The 19,418-nt window shown below is 48.8% G+C and overlaps 1 protein-coding gene across 1 annotated transcript in view; it reads right to left on the bottom strand.

Moving 5' to 3' along the window:
- BLK (BLK proto-oncogene, Src family tyrosine kinase) overlaps nucleotides 1–18,527 on the bottom strand; it is a 68,121-nt gene extending 49,594 nt beyond the window's left edge. Inside the window, exon 1 of the mRNA XM_021698849.1 lies at nucleotides 18,392–18,527. The gene's annotated coding sequence lies outside the window, so the exon portion shown is untranslated. The remainder of the gene's footprint in view (nucleotides 1–18,391) is intronic.
- Between the last annotated feature and the right edge of the window lie 891 nt (nucleotides 18,528–19,418).

Genomic DNA, 19,418 nt, shown 5'->3' with positions numbered 1-19,418 from the left:
GGGGGGGCAGAGGGAGAGGGAGAAGCAGGCTCCCCTCTGAGTGAGGAGCCCGACGTGGGACTCGATCCCAGGACCCCGGGATCACGACCTGAGCCGAAGGCAGACGCTTAACGACTGAGCCACCCAGGCGCCCTATTATTATTATTATTATTATTTTTGCATGGCACAATAATTGTAGTGACTCCAAACCATCAAGAAATCATCATATTTATTTATTTAGAAGTCTGTGTGATTTGGGACAAGATTTTTTTTTATTTTTTAAGAGAGCATGAGTGGCGGCGAGGGAGGGACGGAGAGGGAGAGAGAGAGAATCTTAAGCAGGCTCCATACCCAGCACAAGCCCCATGTGGAGCTTGATCTCGTGATGCTGAGAGCATGAAATCTAGAGTCGGAAGCTTAACCAAGCCAATCAGGCACCCCTGGGAAGAGATCTTTAAATCTCTCTGAGCCTCAGAGATTGCTTTATCTATACAGTGGGTCTAGGACTAGGTTTCCCCGCTTGCCTTAAAGGATCAAATGAAATCATTAAGTAATTTGTACACTACAAAGTACCATAGAAAAATCTCTGCTGAGACCACAGTTACAAAGCCTAAAAGATCAGAACCGTCAGTCTTCGGACTATCCACATCCCTGTCGGGTAACTGACGTGTTGGCAGGTTGATTTCAGTGCAGTGTTTAGAATGAGGATTTCATGCTAATGATCTTGATTAGACCACATTAAGAAATGATAATAGGTTCTGGAAAAGAGCTAAGGAACACCCACCATGATTTTCTTGGGTGTCATTCCCCGGGTCTGATTGAAGAACGAGTCTTCGTTTAAGACTTAGTCCAGGCATCACCAGCTCTGGGGAGCCTTTCCTGGCACTCTGTCCCCTCACCCCTCCCCTGCGCCCACAGCACTCCTTAAAGCACCAACCACAGTATACTTGGCCCTCAGTTTAATGCCCGTCTTCTAAATGAGACTCCTTGTGAGTACCTCAAGGGAAGGGAGTATTTTTTTTTTTTTTAAGATTTTATTCATTTATTTGACAGAGAGAGACACAGCGAGAGAGGGAACACAAGCAGGGGGAAAAGCAGGCTCCCCACCGAGCAAGGAGCCCGATGCGGGGCTCAGTCCCAGAACTCCGAGATCACAACCCAAGCTGAAGGCAGACACTCAACAACTGAGCCACTCAGGCGCCCCAGGGAGTATTTTTTTTTAACTTTGTATCTTCAGGGCCATTCTCAGCATTTGGAACATATGAGATATGCAGTAAGTCTTTCTCTTGTTTTTGAGTGAATGGATGAATTAACTAATTAATCAGAGAAACCCAAACATCAGAAAATGCCTTTTTATCTATCCCCCACGCAGGACCCCATTGCCATGAAGAGTAAACAGTTCAATTTACCAGGACAATGATAGAAAGGTGTCATTTTTACCAAAGCCAGTGTTATTCTAAATACCGATTATTGATCATTAACCAACACTTTGGGACCAAGAAAGCACACTGACCTAATGTTTAATGTATTAAATCTAAGATGCCCGAAATTAAATTATAATTTCCTTTCTTTTATTGCATAATTATTTCCCATATTTCAGGAAGTCTCCTCCTCACCTCTTTATTTATTTATTTTTAAAGATTTTATTTATTTATTCGACAGAGAGAGACACAGCGAGAGAGGGAACACAAGCAGGGGGAGTGGGAGAGGGAGAAGCAGGCTTCCCGCTGAGCAGGGAGCCCAATGCGGGACTCAATCCCAGGACCCTGGGATCATGACCTGAGCCGAAGGCAGACGCTTAACTGACTGAGCCACCCAGGCGCCCCGCCTCTTTTTTTTAAAATTGAAGTATAGTTGACACACAATGTTACATTAGTTTCAGGTATACAACACAGTGACTGGACAACTCTATGTTCTGCCATGCTCACCAGCAGTGTAGCTCCCGTCTGTCACCATGCAATGCTATTACAACATCATTGAGGAAGTCTTTCCCCTTTAAGGGCGGCCACTTTTCAGTAATAATAAGTGGCTACTTTAGCAGAGATTGCCAGAGGAAGCAAGGAGAGTGAAATTGGATTATGCCCCATCTCCTTTGCCTCAAGGTATGCACCGGAGTTTAAGGAGATTTAGCACAGGAATACTAAGAGAAAGGAAATCAAACACATTTAGGAAGCCAAAGTCACTTATTGGTGCCAAATAGTTTGTTGTTAATAAAAACATCTATTTGAAAAGGGCCCAGTGATATTCAGGGAATCGTGGGCCGAAAGCTCCCACCCATTGGGTTGAACTGTCAGATTTGTTCTCTTGAATTTCAAAGTTTCTTTGGCTCCTTAAGCCTTGAGTGACAACATTTCAGTTTGATAAACACAGCTCACTTCCTATGGTTAATGCTTGTAGCAGGAAAGAACAATTAACCAACCACAAATATTTCTGTACCAGCCTGACTCCCTGGAGAAAAATGCAAGGCTTTAAAAAATGCCAAAATATTTCCTTTAGTTAAGCACCATGGATGGCCTACAATCATAGCAGAATCTCACTTTAACACATTAGCAATTAGCTTTGGTTAAAGAAATAAAAATAGGAACGATTCTCTTAACCATAAGGCACTTTAGCTTAATGGGTATGCATATACAGACTTGCTGGTAAAACAGACATGGGCTCGAATCCAAGGCTCCCCCACATGCTAGCTGTGGGGAACCCATAGAAGTATTTCTGAGCTTAGGTTTTCTCATCCTTAAAATGGGGATAATATGTTCTCCATCCCACGACTGGACCTCTGTATATAGACACAGATCTTTAGGATTCTTTCATTTTAATCCCAGCCTCCCAAAAGGAGCTATAGGGAGTGTGTGGGGTGGGGGGGGGAAAGAGAGAGAGAGATCAGTCGTCTTTTAAAACAATGTTGGGGTCACAGCCTTCTTTGAGAATCTGGTGAATACAGATTTTCCCCAGAAAATACACTTTCGTACATACATGTGCCCAGTTTCAACACCCTTCCCCCTGAAAGCCCCCACAGCAATTCACGGACCTCTAATTAAGAACCTTGGGACAGATGAGACCAAAGCCTTGGGTTTTGTTTCTTCATTTTTTTTTAAGGTTTATTTATTTATTTGAGCGAGAGAGAGTGGGGGAGGGGTACGGACAGAGGGAGAGGGAGAGAAACAGACTCCCCGCTGAGCACAGAGCCCGACAGGAGGCTCCATCTCACAACCCTGAGATCATGACCTGAGCCGAGATAGTGACCTGAGCCGAAATCAAGAGTCCAAAGCTTAAGCAACTGAGCCATCCAGGCACGCCGGTTTTGTTTCTTCATGAGTCACTTCCTTTCACAGAGAGGAAAGCCTGTTCTCTGGCCAAAGACCACATCGGTCACCACAAGGAGCTGGATGGGAGGGGATGAAGCACTCAGGCCACTATCACCGTGATGTAAAATGCAGTTCAAAGTCCACCCGACTCCACCCTCAAAATGAGCATTTCGGCTCCCTGGATGATTGGTGTTCCTTGGAGGGATTAGGAAAGAATAGCCTTCAGCTGCGTCGTGGGCTCAGCATGGCTTTGCAAACTACATGTTATATTGTTTTTAATCATAGCCCTCTATGATGTAAAAAAAAAAAGAAGAAGGAGAAGCAAACCAAATGTCCAGCTGAAATGGTGAAGTAGAGTTAACACGATGAAATGTTACGGAGCCACAAAAATGATCATTGTGAAGACACGTCACCACAGAAAAGACGCTTACATTGCGATGAAAAAAAAAAAAGGAAGGAAGAAAAGCAGAATCCCAACTGCTATGCCCCTTATGATTCCAGACATTAAAAACTGTATCATATGAACAAGATAAGTAGCTCTTGGGTAAAAATGTGAGGTTAGTAGAATTATTGATGGTTTGTATCTGTTTTCAAATTTTTGGGGTATTATCTAATGTTTACAGTTGTCAAGTAAGGAGATAAATGATAAATCTGTACAAAATCAGCCTGTTCTTCCAAATGGCTGTGGCCCTGTCCTGCCCCCAGGCAGCGGCTCGTCCTGTGGCTTCCCTCCAGAGCAGGCTGAGAAGGCAGGCAGGGCGGGCAGACCGGGTCAGAGCTCCCCCAGGCTCCCCTGCACAATCAGGCCTGCCACTGAAAGAGCAGAGAGAGCACATTCATTGTTCCCACCCTGCAGCACCACCCTGGTGGGCCCTCCAAGGTGTAGGTCCTCGGCATCTGAGTCTAGCCAATGGGGAGACAGGTTCATGCATGCAGCCCAAGGACATTCATGTCTAAATCCATGTGAGCCTCTGGTGTTCCAATTCATGCCATGCGCAAGTGGGCTGACCCACAGAGTCAGAGGTAAATGATGTGTCTGATGCTTGCTGGCGCTGGAAACAGACACGGGGTCCCCATGGGTGCTGGGAGGTTGGATGTTCTCACAACAGACATGAAGAGACAATTATAGAAAAGCCTCCTGGGGGCTCCTGGGTGGCTTAGTCGGTTAAGCGTCTGCCTTCAGCTCAGGTCATGATCCCAGGGTCCTGGGATCGAGCCCCGCATCGGGCTCCCTGCTCTGCGGGAAGCCTGCTTCTCCCTCTCCCACTCCCCCTGCTTGTGCTCTCGCTCTCTCTCTCAAATAAATAAATGAAATCTTAAAAAAAGAAAGAAAAGGGAAGGAAAGGAAAGAAAAGCTTCCCGCAGTGCAGCTTGCTGGAGGGGCCGCAGCTCCAGCCATCAGGAGGCCACTCGACCTTCTTAAAGGTCACGGTCAGCACACACTGCTCATTAGGACCAAGCCTCCCAAGTAAAAGCAGCGCGCGTGCTCTGGCTCACTTCTCCCAGGTCAAGTGTCTAACTGCTTCTCCGTCGTGTAGGCGCCCGCAGCTGGGGGACGTGAGCAGTAGGTGCAGCAATCCGCCCCCCCCCCGCGCTGCCCACCCAGCATTTCCTTCTCAAAGCACTCAGCTGGGGCCTGGTCTCTCGGGCCCTGTGAAACCCTTCCTCCTGAAGCTCTTCCATGGCTCTCTGGCCCCTGGATCAACGAGTGGCTCCCTCATCGGGTGGCCCCAAAGCGCGTGGCAGGACCTCAGTGACAGCCCCGTCACAGACAGACTGGGGCAGGGAGGATGGCTGTACGTGTCTGACTTGAGCAACTCTCGTTTGTGTCCTCGGGGCCTAGCACATGTCTGGCTGACTTAGCACATGTCACTATAAGTAACGCTGGGCAACTGACAGTTCTAGGGCAGAGAGACAATGGGGCGGGGGGGGGGGAGTTTCAGGAGAGGGCGGATCCCCAAGGGCGGACAGATGTGGGGAGCAACAGAGAAATGAAGGGTGATGTCAAGGAGGCTTGAGCTACTGGGTGGACAGGGGTGATGCTGACCCAGATGGGGAAAAGGCAAGTTGGCAGGTGCTGACCCCGCCCATAGGACAAGAGAGGCATTCTCGGGAGGGCCATTTCTTCAGGCAAGCTGATGCTAGATGTCTCCTCAGGCAGAGGTTTCCCGGATGCTAGGTGAGCGCCACCTTGTGCTCCTTCATCCTTGGCTGTCCATTTCTGCTCAGTTGCTGTGTGTGGTTCTGCAAGCTGCAATTTGACAGCCTGCATTTAGCCTTTGCCTTGACGCGGGTGCTAAGCTCCTCCTGTCCTTACTGTAAGCTTGGGTCAGGGCTCTGCTCACAGTGGGCAGCTGATAGACCAAATAATGAAGAGCTAAGAGCCCTGGTTTTGGAGTCGCACAGACCTGAGTCTGGATCTGGGCTTTGGCCTTCGAGCCCCCCGCCCCCGGAGCCCTTGATGAGTTCCTAATGACATCACAGGGCTTTTTGCGGGGAGTTAAGTGAGCTCATGGCACAAAGCCCCCGACACATTTCTTAGCACTCAAGTACCGGCAGCTCTTCCACGTTTGACTGATAGGCAAGTAGACAAGCAAAGGGTTGACTAGAAGGAAAGCTCAGAGCCCACTTAGCCTACCCCCTCGTTTGGCAGAGTCAGAACCTGAAGCCCAGAGAGAGGAAGTCCCACAGCCAAGATGGCGAGGCCAGTGCCCAGTTATAGAAACGCAGTCTCGGGGACAGAACTAGCTTGGTACAGGCTGGTACTCATGGCCTTTCTCTTCTCATCTCTCCTGGTTTCTTTCCCCTCTTGGTCTCAGGCTCCTCCTCCAGTCCTCATCTGAGGTCACCGTCCTGTCTTACAAAAGTCATCTGCACCCCCCTCCCCAATGCCTGGGAACTCTGGCACCCTTTCACCTTTGTCTTCACATGAACCCTTGTGTCCCCTCCCCAAACTCTCAAGTCTGCCCACTGGAATTCCCTGATTGGCCACTTCTAGATTCCAAGTACTAGCTGGCCCCCTGAGCTGGATCCTTTATCTCCCCTGGAGTCACCAGGCTTCTGTCCCTTTAAAGTTTCTTTAGAGTGTTGATTTCCCTTCCTCTGTCGGAGTCCAGCAGCCGAGTCATGGGTGCTGTCTTCCCCTCCAATCAGGGCAATCTGCCCTTCTCAGAGACAGCGACAGGCCCCACCATGGTGGGATCCATCAGCACCCACCTGCATCTCGACATCCTCCTGCGGTCTAGGCCACACTCAACAGATCTTGGATCATTCCCAGGGGTGAGGGTGTCTGCCACAGGTAGGAAGGCAGGGCGCTCTGCTTTCTTCTCTCTAAGTTTCTGTGTCCATTCCTCCCACAGCTGGAACTGGTTGGCAAGCCGTCCTTCCTCCCTCTGCCTGCCTCAATTCCTTTCCCCTTGTTTTTCCCGATCCGTGGGAGCTCTCACAGCTCCCCAGGTTTGTAGACACAGTTTGGAAACATGGTTTACATCTGTACTCTGTGTTGGAAAAAAAAAATCAAAGCAACAAGTCCAGTGTTCCTTTGCCAAGGTTTCTGTCAGCAGGTAGAGCAGACACATGTTTTTTGAGATGTGAATGGATTTTTTTTCTTCTTCTATTCACTTATTATTTTGTTCCTCACCCATGTTGAAGCCATTGCCACAGGGAAATAAAGTAGGAACAAGAGAAGTCTCTTGGCTCAGATTGAGAGAAATGCGGTGAGTCAGTCTGGGCAGACAGGAGCCCAGGGGGTCTCACAGAGAGTCTCTCAGTACAGAGTCGCATGGGAGTGGTGTCATGACTCCCCCACCCCATGATGTGGCACAGAAGTTCTGGGGGAAGGCTTGACCCAGGTCAGAGGCTGGCACAAGGCATGCTGGCAGCAGCCTGTGTGGATTGCTGATGAAGACCAGATGGGCTGCCCCAAAGTCCTAAACCCCATGAGCCCCACCCCACTCTCCCAAACTGGGGCCCAACCCTGGAGAAGGGGGGAGAGCTTTGAGTTCACTGGGGTTATTTCCCAACACCCAGCAGAAATCAAGATGCTCAGACTAGATATTCTATTTTTGCACACTGAGTGTGGACCGAGATTCATATTCACCCCACATGAATCTACTCTGTCATGACTTCCCTGAGCCCTCCAGATGTTCTTCCAGAGGCTAGGACCACCTTTGTAATAAACTCCCTCAACCCACTCTTCTACCTTCTATGAAGCTGGCGTCCTTTTGAACAGCCTCTTTGTTTTCACAAATAGAACATTCTTCTTTTTTTTTTTAATGAATGATAAATGAGCCAAATACATATTCCTGAGTGTGACCTTGGGAAGGTAAAAGAGAATAAAGCCAAGGGATAAATTCAGCAGTGTGTTGTCTACCCTTAAGTTTGCAAAGGGGTCATGGGAGACCTTCAAGGTAGTTTCACAACTGCCTTAGAGAGACACCCCACGGTGTGGCCAAGCAGAGTGAGGAGCTAGGAGGTCCAGCCTGAGAGCCAGGTGGTTGCTGCCTATCGGTGTGACCACAGACAATGGACTGTGCCTTCTGGGTGTGCCACTGGGAACTGGGGATACAACCGGGTGTGCACCTGGAGAACAAGGGTAGAGAGCTGTGTTCACCTGGTATGAAGCTCAAGACCCTTGCTACCCTAGCCCCCTGCTGGGCTCAGTGGCAGAAGCGGTCAGCCATGCCTGCTGGTGTCTGAGTCAGAGTGGCCGGGCCACAGAAGACTCGTGGAGGCTGAGACCTTGGGATTAGAACTTCAAGGATGCCCAGGATCTCTCCTCGGGGAGATGGGCATTTCAAGCAGAGAAGAGGGCTCGGCACAAGCTCTGAGGTGTAATGGGCAACAGGGAGTCATAGGGGACAGGACTACTGGGACCCACAAGCCTGAAGAAGGATGACGGGAGGGAAATTGGGATGGGAGACCAGATATCTGGTCCCGTGAGGCCTGGGCTTTGTTCTCAGGCACTGAGGAGTCAATGAAGATTTTTACCCTGGGGGTGATAGGGCCACAGTTGAGCTTCAGACACATCTTGCCAGCCACACAGAGGACGGACTGCGATGTGGGTCACTGCAGGCAGAGACAGGAGCTCTAAGGACGTGGCAGTCATCGAGTCTAAAGGCAGGAAGGACCTGAACTAAAGCAGTGGAGATATGGGGACAGAACTGAGAAAGGAGGGGACAGATGTTACCACAGTGTTGCCCTCACTCAGGGAAACTAGTGCATGTTCTAGCTCACCCTCTGGCCTTTGCTAAGACTCCTACTTTCCGCAAGCTTTAGGTTTCTTCTGAGGGGAGCAGAGCCTCCTCCTAGAGATGCCAGGGGACTTAGTCACCCTTCGCAGGGTGGTGAAAGACCAGGCAGAGATCCTGAGGATTTCAGACCCTCCCTCTTCAGTGTGGAGTCAGGCAAAGGAAGGCCACTCCCAGGGAAAGAGGCAGACCTGGGGCCTCCTTCATCTCCTTCCTCTACTGCTCTGTGGGCCCTCTTGTGACACCCCTCGCCCCCACCCAGTGGCCCTGTGGAGCTGCTGACCACCAACACACCAGTCTGAGCTCTGAGGTGAGGGGAGTAGGATGGGGATGCTCCCTCCCTTCTCAGGACCCGCTCAGACTAGAAGACAGACATTGCTTGCCATTTGACAGCAAAAAACTTTGTACAATGAAAAGAATGAACGAGAAGAACTTTAGGGAGGATGGTGCTTTAGCAACTGGATTTCTACAGCATGGATGAAACTTGGGAATCTCTTTATGGGGCAGACTTTATTCCTTCACTTTGTTGCAGTGGCATTTGTGATGGTGGGTTTTGTGATGTTTTGTTGTTGATAGGTATGTGTGTGTTGCCTCTGTGTGTGTGCCTGCGTGTGTCTGTGCACGTGTGAGTGTGTGTGTGTCCACGTGTGTGCATAAGCCTGTGTGTCTGTGTGTGTCCGTGCGTGTGAGAGACAGACAGAGAACATATCCTACACCCATAACCTCCTTCCCTGAAGAGATTTCCTTTTGTCTTTCTAGTTATAAAATCCTTAAAACGGAGTCCAAAATGGACCAGCTTCCCCCAAACACCACATGCCAGAGAGCTCCAGGATATCCAAGGCAAAAACCACAAAAACTCCCTTCTCAGGCCAAACCCACGGGGGTGGGAGATGCAGGACACCCTTAGTCACTCAGGCCGACCTCCGACAGCAAACCCCCACACTGGAGACCTTTTCAAGCACATGCTTGGTGGAGACCGGCTAGCAGCAAGGAGCTGAAGGTATGTAACCATGAAGATTCATAGAGGATCTTAAATAGCAAACTATGACAACATTATATATGGACAAAACCAGCTTCCAAGGGCTCGTAGTTCTTCCCCACTCTGTTCATGCCTTTTCTTCACTCGATTGTCAAGGGGCTTTCCGATCAACAGGAAGAGAAGGAGCAAACACAGAGGCGTCAATTGGCTTACACGCAGGCTGGCTTTCCGTGGCGGGCTTGACAACCCACAAATGAATCAGAGGAGGGGAATGAGTGGGGAGGATAGTGGAGTGCACATCATGAGAGTGGCTTTACGTGCAGGCAGCAATTAGAGGAAGCTGATTTGAAAGCAGAAGGCTCCAAGCCCACTGGGATGAATGTTGCGGTGTCATTTGGCAGGAACGCAGGGAATGTGACATTGCATTCCCTGTACGCCATGCTCAGCCTCACCGAAGGCCTCCTGGAGGAAGTTTTTAAACCCTTCTCCCATGCCACAAAGGAGTGTGACCTTTCTGCAAGGAAACTGTCGTTCAAGCCAATGAGATCTTTCTGAAGGCCAGGGTGCTAGCTCGGAGGAAGGCGTCAGTCACAGGGCCCGTCCCCTGTGATGTCTGAGCCAGAAGACCCTCTGGGGTATTATTTTCACTTCCTATTTGCTGGTTCTCAGAGGCCACTTGTCTTGGTTGACAGGGTGGAGCAAAGGAACCTGGGAAGATTTATTTGACCCTGAAGACAAGGCGGGAGCTGGCTGTTTTCTCCGACGGCCCGGGAGGCAAGCAGCTTCAGCTAAGATAAGGCTCTGGCAGAAATATGGGCACAAGGGACACCCCACTTTACCTCCTCCACACCTGTGATAGAGTCTCCAGGCCTGGTTGTCATGACCGACGGGAGCAGGTGTTGCCCTGCCAATCTCAGCCTCAGACGGTTGCCAACAACGAGCACTCCGTACTTCACTGAGCCCTAATCCACTTGAGAAAACATCTCTGCTTTGTACATCTAGCTGACACTGGTGGTGAAGGCCTCCCAGGAGTGATTCTTGGGGCAAGAAGAGAATCCCATGTTGACCCATGTTCCCACGACATGGAAAAGCCACGTTCATCCCCTTGGCAGTTCATCAGAAGCCAATCCTTCTTGTGCTAGCGGTCCCAACCCCCCCTGAATTGTTGAAATCTGATGAAAGCCAGAAATGATCTTTGCAGAGCATTGCCCATGTCCTCCACAAAAGCGCTCATGCAAGTTTGGTTTTGTTTTTTTTTTTTAAGATTTTATTTATTTACTTGAGAGCACAAGGGAGCACAAACAGGTGTAGCGACAGAGGGAGAGGGAGCCCAAAGCAGGGCTCGATCCCAGGATCCTGGGATCATGACCTGAGCTGAAGGCAGACGCTTAACCAACTGAGCCACTCAGGCGCCCTGCTTGCCTGCAAGTTTAAGAAGCTCATAAGCTCCAGGAAACTCATCAGAGGTCTGTGGTCTCCAAAAGTTAGGTCACCAGCAGCAGGAACTGGTGCAGAGAGGGTCTCTACCCAGGACCACGCGCACCCCTCCTGCCACCAAGCACACAGCAGGACCCCCTGGGTACCTAGGCCTCCTTTGCAAGGCTCAGGACTCAGGAAATCCCAGGACTCAGGCTATGCTCCCCTTGTCCCTGCTTTGCAAAGCCAGATGCAGACAGGACGCTGATCTGTGGTTTGAAACTGAGATATTCTGCTTCTCATCAGCAGTGTGCCGGGCCCAACTTGTACACGTTTGTGGGAGTCAATTGTTAAATTTGGGGGAATTTTGTGAGCTATTTGCTAAGCACATCGCTATTCAAAATTAAATCATACAAAATTAAAATTATATAAAATAAAAATTAAATTATATAAATATAATTAAATGAATTAAAAATGAAGGTAATAAACACTCAAATGTCATCATTCCCTAGTTATTTCACCACATTTCACTACTATCTCTGTTCTTGAGGTTATCTGTGTGGTGGAAATGCTATCTAATCGTCCGCTATTGCTCGTTTCTTCCTAGCCCTGTGTGCAGCCGGGTCACGTGGGCAGCTTGAAGTTGGCTCTCTAGGGGTGTTTACACCACGGGAATAGGCGAGGGCTTCAAACCTGGGGCCGATTTGCCTCTTTGTTGATTTTCTGGACTTAATACAGTGATGGAGGAAATGTTAATAATGTAGGTTCAACTTCAAAATGTGTCCTGTTTATAGCCGTTAATAGCACAAAAAATTGAGAAAAGCTTTTTGAGTAATTAAAAACTATTAGCCAGGGGCGCCTGGGTGGCTCAGTTGGTTAAGTGACTGCCTTCGGCTCAGGTCATGATCCTGGAGTCCCTGGATCGAGTCCCGCGTTGGGCTCCCTGCTCAGCAGGGAGTCTGCTTCTCCCTCTGACCCTCTCATGCTCTCTCTCTCTATCTCATTCTCTCTCTCAAATAAATAAAATCTTTAAAAAAAAAAACTATTAGCCAATTTAGCAAAGAAGTCAGTGACGTCACTGCCTACGCGCAGCGTGCAGGGCCGGTACGTCTCTGTCACTTTGGTCTTGTTAACATAAATGAAGACATCAACGACGTCCGTGTCACCCTTATACTTGTGTGTCAGGTGCGGCCATAGCTTGACCGTGGACACAAGAATTTGGCAAAAGTCCACAAAAGCACTCTATGGAGAATCGATGCCTCTATGGCTATCTACTTACAATAAAGAATATTACATATTTTGTTATTATTTGTAAATTATGTGTTACATATTCTTTATACCAGTACAGTTTATAATAAACTTACGTGTGCATATGTGTGTACATGTGTTTCCCGGAAAGCTGGTTGTTGAACATTTACCCCCACTGCTGTCAGTCTAGAAGATACCTATCTTAACCTAACCTCCCCCACCCCTGCCCCCATCCCCGCCCTCCCCCTTCCTGCTGCACTGACAGGTGCCAGGGAGTCCATCAGACAGACAGACAGACAGATAGCACAATATGGAAATGATTCCTTTCCACATGAATGCATGGGGAAAAGAGATTTGAGCCTTTCCCATAAAGCCACCCGAACAAAATCATGAAATGGATTATTATTTTTGATCCCATCTCCAAATGCAATACTTAAAAAAAAATAAATTTATTTGGGGGCGCCTGGGTGGCTCAGTCGGTTAAGCATCCGACTCTTGATTTCTGCTCAGGTCATGATCTCAGGGTCTTGAGATCAAGCCCCGTGTCAGCCCCACACTGCACATGGAGGCTCCTTAAGATTCTCTCTCCCTCCCCCTTTGCCCCTTCCCCACCTCACCCCTCCTCAACTTGTGTGCCCACCCCAACCCGATTGTGTGCTCTCTAAATAAATAAATAAATAAATAAATTTCTTTTAAAAAATCTGATTGTACTATAGATATGGTGGGAATAAAGGGAAACTTTTTTTTTTTAAAGATTTTATTTATTTATTTGAGACAGAGAGAATGAGATAGAGCATGAGAGGGGGGAGGGTCAGAGGGAGAAGCAGACTCCCTGCCAAGCAGGGAGCCCGATGTGGGACTCGATCCCGGGACTCCAGGATCATGACCTGAGCCGAAGGCAGTCGCTTAACCAACTGAGCCACCCAGGCACCCAATAAAGGGAAACTTAACATGAAATAACTATATATGATCTTTGCAACAATACAAGGTGGAATATCTAAAAATAGGCAGTGAAACAAGCTGTTTATGTACCTCTAACAGACTCACAGCTGAGCATTTCACCATAGGGTGGCCCCCTTGGTAAAACAAACACAAGGAATTGGTCTCTGTTTTGTACACAGAAAGGGAATTAACTCTTACTGAGCACCCACACCATACACCAAGTTCTTTCAAAAATGCTGTTCTGTTTTGGTTTATTTACTTATTTATTTTCTGGGGCTTCCAAAAAGATTTGAAGCTACTTATAAAAGCAAACATGAAATAAATAGGAGAGAAAAAGAGATGAAGAAATCAAGACCAAAGGGTAGATTAGGGTAGAGAAACAAATTTGAAGGTAAAGCTGGTTACACAGAAATACAGACCGTGAGATGGGGCTCCCCAATTCCTAGTGGTTAGATGCAAAGTAGGCTCTAAGTGTCCTGGACATGGGAAATTATCGGTTTATAGAATCAGTGTCTTTAGGACATCCATTGCTCCAGAGAAGCATGGATTTCCCAGGTCTGGAGCCTGACCGGAACTCTCTTACGACTTCTAGGGTGGTCCTGAGTGGAATGGTGGACATCGGTCTCAGTGGCATCACAGTAATGATGACCTTATTTTTTATAGCAACCTTCAGCTCGAGCGTAGGATGACATGCCCTCACCAGGAAAGGGTGCCCGAACCTGACTCTGGAATGCAATCCCTTGAACACCCCAAGCATCAAGATCCAGACACACAGCATGCAGACTGACTAGCTTGATGGCGAAGGGGGGGGGGGAGCACACCCAAAATATCTGGATTCATTTTTCTCAGTCCTATTAAACGCATTTCCTGTTTGAAAAACATAACAAAACCATGGTCTTCCTTTTGAGACTTCAAAATAAATATTGTGCATAAAAACAAATTTTAAAAGTTACAATATGCAGGGGCGCCTGGGGGGCTCAGTCGGTAAGCATCTGCCTTCAGCTCAGGTCATGGTCCCAGGGTCCTGGGATGGAGCCCTGCATGGGGCTCCCTGCTCAGCCGGGAGTCTGCTTCTCTCTCTCCCACTCCCCCTGCTTGTGTTCCCTCTCTCGCTGTATCTCTCTGTCAAATAAATAAATAAAATCTTTTTTTAAAAAAGTTACAATATGCAATGTGCATTTTGCAAATTACAGGGACTCCTCTGGTGATTCTCACATGGAGAACTGGATAGAATCTAGGTGGAAATATTGTATACTTTTCAGTTGCAACTCACCTAAGAATTAGGGCTTTGGGGTTTAATTTTTATAACCCCGTGATGTGCTATTACTAGCAAATAAAGAAGTAAGACTCCAGGGTAAAAGTAACCTACCTGAGTTATGTCAGTATAGACTGAGGTCAAACTACTGTTATTTCACAAGGACATTTGGTGACTTGCCCAAGGTCACATAGTCAGAAAGCTGCAGGGCTACACCTTGAACTCAAGCCCTCTGGTCCACAGGCTGGCCGTCCAACCTCTATGCTAGAGAACCTCTCAGCCACAGCCGCTTTGCTGTACTCCTGTGCCCACGTTCTTTCTAATTCCTGGGATCCACAACACAAAGATACAATTAAATATCATTACTAAATATTGGACTTGGTGATTCCAAATATTTGGGGTTGGCTGATCCTTTTGGGAATGTGATAGAAGCCAGGAGCGCTCGGTGTGGGAGTATGCACATTCACAAAAGCTTGCAGACAAGTTCAGAGAGCTCCTAGACCCCATGAAACTCATCAAGGGTCTGCGGTCTCGGAGGTCTGAACGCCTGGCTTCATCCTTTAAGCACAGACCACCTCATATCCTTGTAGACACTACAGAAACCTGTGCAAACATTACCTGAGAGTGAGGGCCTCCTTAAACTCTACACCCCAGGTGACTTGCTCGCCTCACCCTGGTCCTAGCCTAGCAACTCAGGTATCAAGGTATGCGAGGAGGCCAGCAGAGAGGGGTAAGGACAAGGCACCCAAGAGAACCTCTTTCTATGACATGGTTTTGGAAACATCAGCCCTCTGGTGAGAAAGCACACAGTGGCCTGCGTTGAACAGAGGTCCTGCAGGGTCAGCAGGGACCACGGCACAGCTTCTTCTATGTTCCAATCACCCTGCTCAATCTAGTTCTCATATCTAGGCTTGAAGCTGGGTGCACCTGCTCCCATCTTACAGAGACCTGGGTCCTTTGCTCATACTTGTCCAGCTGGAAGTGGCAGAACCAGGTCCTAGAGCAGAACTGGCTGGCCCCAAGGCTCAGCATCTTCCTCTGGATGATACCGCACTTTGCAGCGAGCAGAACACACCAGAGACCTAGTGACAACCACCTTCTTCCACAAGGGCCCCCATTAAAACCCCGGGCGTGGCGACGGCAGCAAAGCTCTCTGTGGCTAAGGGAGGTCGTTAAATCTTATGTGCGTTCCTGCCTTCAAGCTTTCTCCCTCCTGTCTTAATCTTCACTGGCGTTCCAGAACTTGCCCTTGTTCCTTTCCCTCAAGAACCATTTCACAGGGCACCCACCCTGCTCCAGACACCGTCCTGAGTGCTGAGACCCAGAGAGGGATGTAAGGGGGCCAGCTCCCCATCCCGGGGGAGCTCAGATCCAGAACTCCTGCAAACAGGGAGCCCTCGGCATGTGTTGGAGGTTCACGGGGACATGGGGATGGATTTGGGCCCTGGGGACAGAAGAGAAGGCAATGACCCTGGTCTAGGAGTTAGAACAGGTGGGACTCGCCCGGATGGGAGGGTAGGGTGGGGGCCCAGGTTGAGGGAGCAGCAGGAGCGTGGCCTGGAGCGTTCCACAGCAACATGGGGCTGGCTTAGTCCAAGCAGGCGGGCTGGCAGTGGGGGAAGCTCGAGCTGTGACAGGAAAAGGACTCGAGGCCCAGTGGTAATCGCTGCTCTCACTTCTAATCTTCATCTAACTGTTGTGATTTTCATCTAAGTGCTGTCTTCCTACAGCTTCACGATTCTTCTTTCTCTAATCTGGCTGGCACTTCACCCTCCAACCAGGGCACACCCGCTCTGTTGGGCCTGGGTGGGGGGTGGAGGCGTGCGGGGGCGGGGGGGGGGGGTGTGTATGTGTGTGTGCACCTGTTGGGGCGGGTGGGGTCAGGTCACTCCAGCTCCCCTGCTACCTCCCCACACACCCGACCCTTACAAGCAAGGATGCTGGCCCCTGGTGGCTCCGTCTGGCTGGTGCAGACTCGAGGGAGGGCGGCCCAGTGGGCTCCCAGGCCACACTCTTCAGGCCACAGCGGGGCTCCGAGGGAATTGGTTCCCAGCATGGCTCACAGCCGCTTGGTTGTCCACAGATTCTGTGGGGATAGTTGGGCCCGGAGGATGGCAGATTCCATCCTGGTATTCCATGCAGGGTCAGGGCCCTCACTTGTCTCCGTTCGGGCCTTCCGCTTCCTCACCAGGGAGAGGGTCAGGTTTGGGGCTCTGGGCATGCACCTGGAGGCCTGCGAGCCTGAACCAGCACAGTGAGCGCTGCTGGGCAGACAGAGGCTAGGGTACTTAGCCCTAAAGCCCCTGACACAGAGCTCAAAAAAATGTGTGCTGAATAAAAGAATAAATGAATGATGAAAAATGCCACAAAGAGAGAGAAATATAGGGGCACCTGGGTGGCTCAGTTGGTTAAGCCTCTGCGTTTGGCTCAGGTCATGATCTTAAGGTCCTGGGATCGAGCCCCACGTCGGGCTCTCTGCTCAGCAGCAAGTCTGCTTCTCCCTCTCCCTCTGTGCTCTCTCTCTTTTTCAAATAAATAAATAAAATCTTTTAAAAAAAGAGAGAGAGAGAGAGAAATACAGAACTTTCTGGGACTAAGGTGGGGGTTGAGAGAGACAAATGGTTAAAAAAAAAAATGCAAAACGCCTCCTGTGTTCCAGAAAGTTCAAAGAGAGGGCAGGGACCACTGCGCCACGGATTCCAGTTTTCCCAAGCAGGCTCACCTTTTGACCATGTCTGCTCTAAGGCAGGATGAGTATAATCTTTTTTAGCTTTTTATTTTGGAATAATTTTAGGTTTACAGAAAAGTTACAAAGATAGTCTAGAAACTTCTTATATACCCTGCACTCAGCTCCGCCTAATATTACCATCTTACCTAACTATGGTACATATGCCAGAACGAAGAAATCCACATTGGCACAATGGTATTAATTTAACTCCAGACTTTATTTAGATTTCACCTATTTTTCATTAAATCCTTTTTCCTCCTAAGACCCACTCCAATCCAGGATGCGAGTTCCGAGTTTAGTTGTCACGTCTCCTTACTCTCCTCTGATGTGTAACAGTTTCCCCATCTTTCCTCATTTTCCGTGACCTTGACAGTTGCAAAGGTCAAGTATTCTGCAGATTGTCCCTCACTTTGGGTTTTTCTGATGTTTTCTCATGATGAGACTGGGGTTAAGGGTTTGGGGGGAAGAACAGCACAGAGGGGAAGTCCTTTCTCCTTGCACCATAGCCAAAGTTATATAATACAACACGACTTATCCCTCGAGACATTAACCTTGATTCCCCTGCTTGAGGTGGTGTCTGCCAGCATTCTCCACTATGGAGTTACTGTTCTTCCCTTTCCATACTTCATTCTAAGTCCCTCTGGCACTGAAGGTGGGGGGAATCAAGCTCATCGAGGAAGGAGAAGTATCTATATATATCATGCACAATTTTTCTCTCTAACTATGGCAGCACGGTGATAACAATTCTTTAGTTCCTTGGTAATGTAGATAGTTGAGGGTGAAAGTAATGGCCAATTAGCAAACGACTGGAACTGTTGCCAAAACCCTAGAATTTTAAAACTCCTCTCAAAATATGTTATCAACTGTTCATTCCTTTTCAGAAACTGATCTCTTAGCCTCAAAAGTTATCATTAAACCTATTCCATCGCCCTCCCCTCTGATGTCTGAAAAGTGGAAAACCTTACTTAAAAACAAACAAAATTTTAAAAGGGCAACAACCAATCATTTGCCCTGAGCCAGACACTCCCCATACATCACTGTTAACCTCTGCCACGTCTGCCTCTTAGGGACAATTACGCTTGTTTATAGAGAGGCTGAGTAACTTGCCTGGAGCCCCACAGCCGGCAGGCGTGTGCCCACCCCCATTCGCACCCCACAGTCTTCTCCTATCTTTCCTCTGTGGCGCAGTCATTGGCTTTTCCAGCTTAGAAAGCCCAAGAAGCAGAATGTCCCTGGATGGATGAGCTTTTATAAATCAAAAACAAAACAAACAAAGATGCAGAGTCTTACCTTGATAATGCTCAGCAGCTTGTCACCGTAGCTTTTTCAATCCCAGCGCCCTTGTGATGCAGCCGCCTTCTAGCAATCACCAGCAACTCCTGATAGAATCCCAAAGAAAAAGCCCATTCTGGTTGTTTCAGTTGGTTCCCGTAGCTCGTGGCTTCCTGCTGGTGGCAAGCACGAGGCAGAGGTGGCAGGCTCCCCGATCTGTGGTCAGAGCTTCAGCAGCTTCCCCCAAGGAGCCCCGCCCCTCCCATGGAGCACTTTGAAGGCTTCTGTGGGTTCACTGGGTCCAGTGGGCACCGCTGACCCAGAAAAGCCTGGGACGAAAGACCACAAGCAGTTGGTCTTTCTCAGGCCCTGGGCCACACTGGTTCCAATGACCCTCTGCCACTAGAAAGTTTCCTCATGGGGTTTTGGTTTAATAACATGGGTGGTGTTCTCCTGCACCAAACTTGGCAGAGTTAGTAAACCTCCAAGATAACTCTGCAAGGTATTTCGCTCTGCCTTGCAGCATTTATGTGCAAGACAAGAAAGAGCTTGGCCTCTGCTGCCTTGTGCCATCTGTGTGAGACTGGGCAGCTGTTCTCTCAGCCCTGTTGGTTTTGTCTTGTCTTCCAAATAGTGCCGGTAATACCTAGCCCAGAGATACTATGGGCACGAATGATAGAATGGGTGTGAGTGACGGGCACAGAATTGGCTCTTGATAAATGCTAATTCTCATTTTTTTAAAAAAATAACACTCTAGGGCGCCTGGGTGGCTCAGTCGGTTGAGCGGCTGCCTTCGGCTCGGGTCATGATCCTGGAGTCCCGGGATCGAGTCCCGCGTCGGGCTCCCTGCTCGGTGGGGAGCCTGCTTCTCCCTCTGACCCTCCCCCCTCTCATGTGCGCTCTCTCTCTCTCTCTCTCTCTCTCTCATTCTCTCTCTCAAATAAATAAATAAAATCTTAAAAAAAAAAAACACTCTAGCCAGTCATTGATTCTGATCATAGAGCCTCTTCCATTGTTCTACTTCACTTGGCTCTGAAAACTCAGG

Source organism: Neomonachus schauinslandi, chromosome 2 (assembly GCF_002201575.2).
Source record: "Neomonachus schauinslandi chromosome 2, ASM220157v2, whole genome shotgun sequence".
Lineage (NCBI taxonomy): Eukaryota > Metazoa > Chordata > Mammalia > Carnivora > Phocidae > Neomonachus > Neomonachus schauinslandi.
This window is presented reverse-complemented; position numbering and strand designations above follow the sequence as displayed.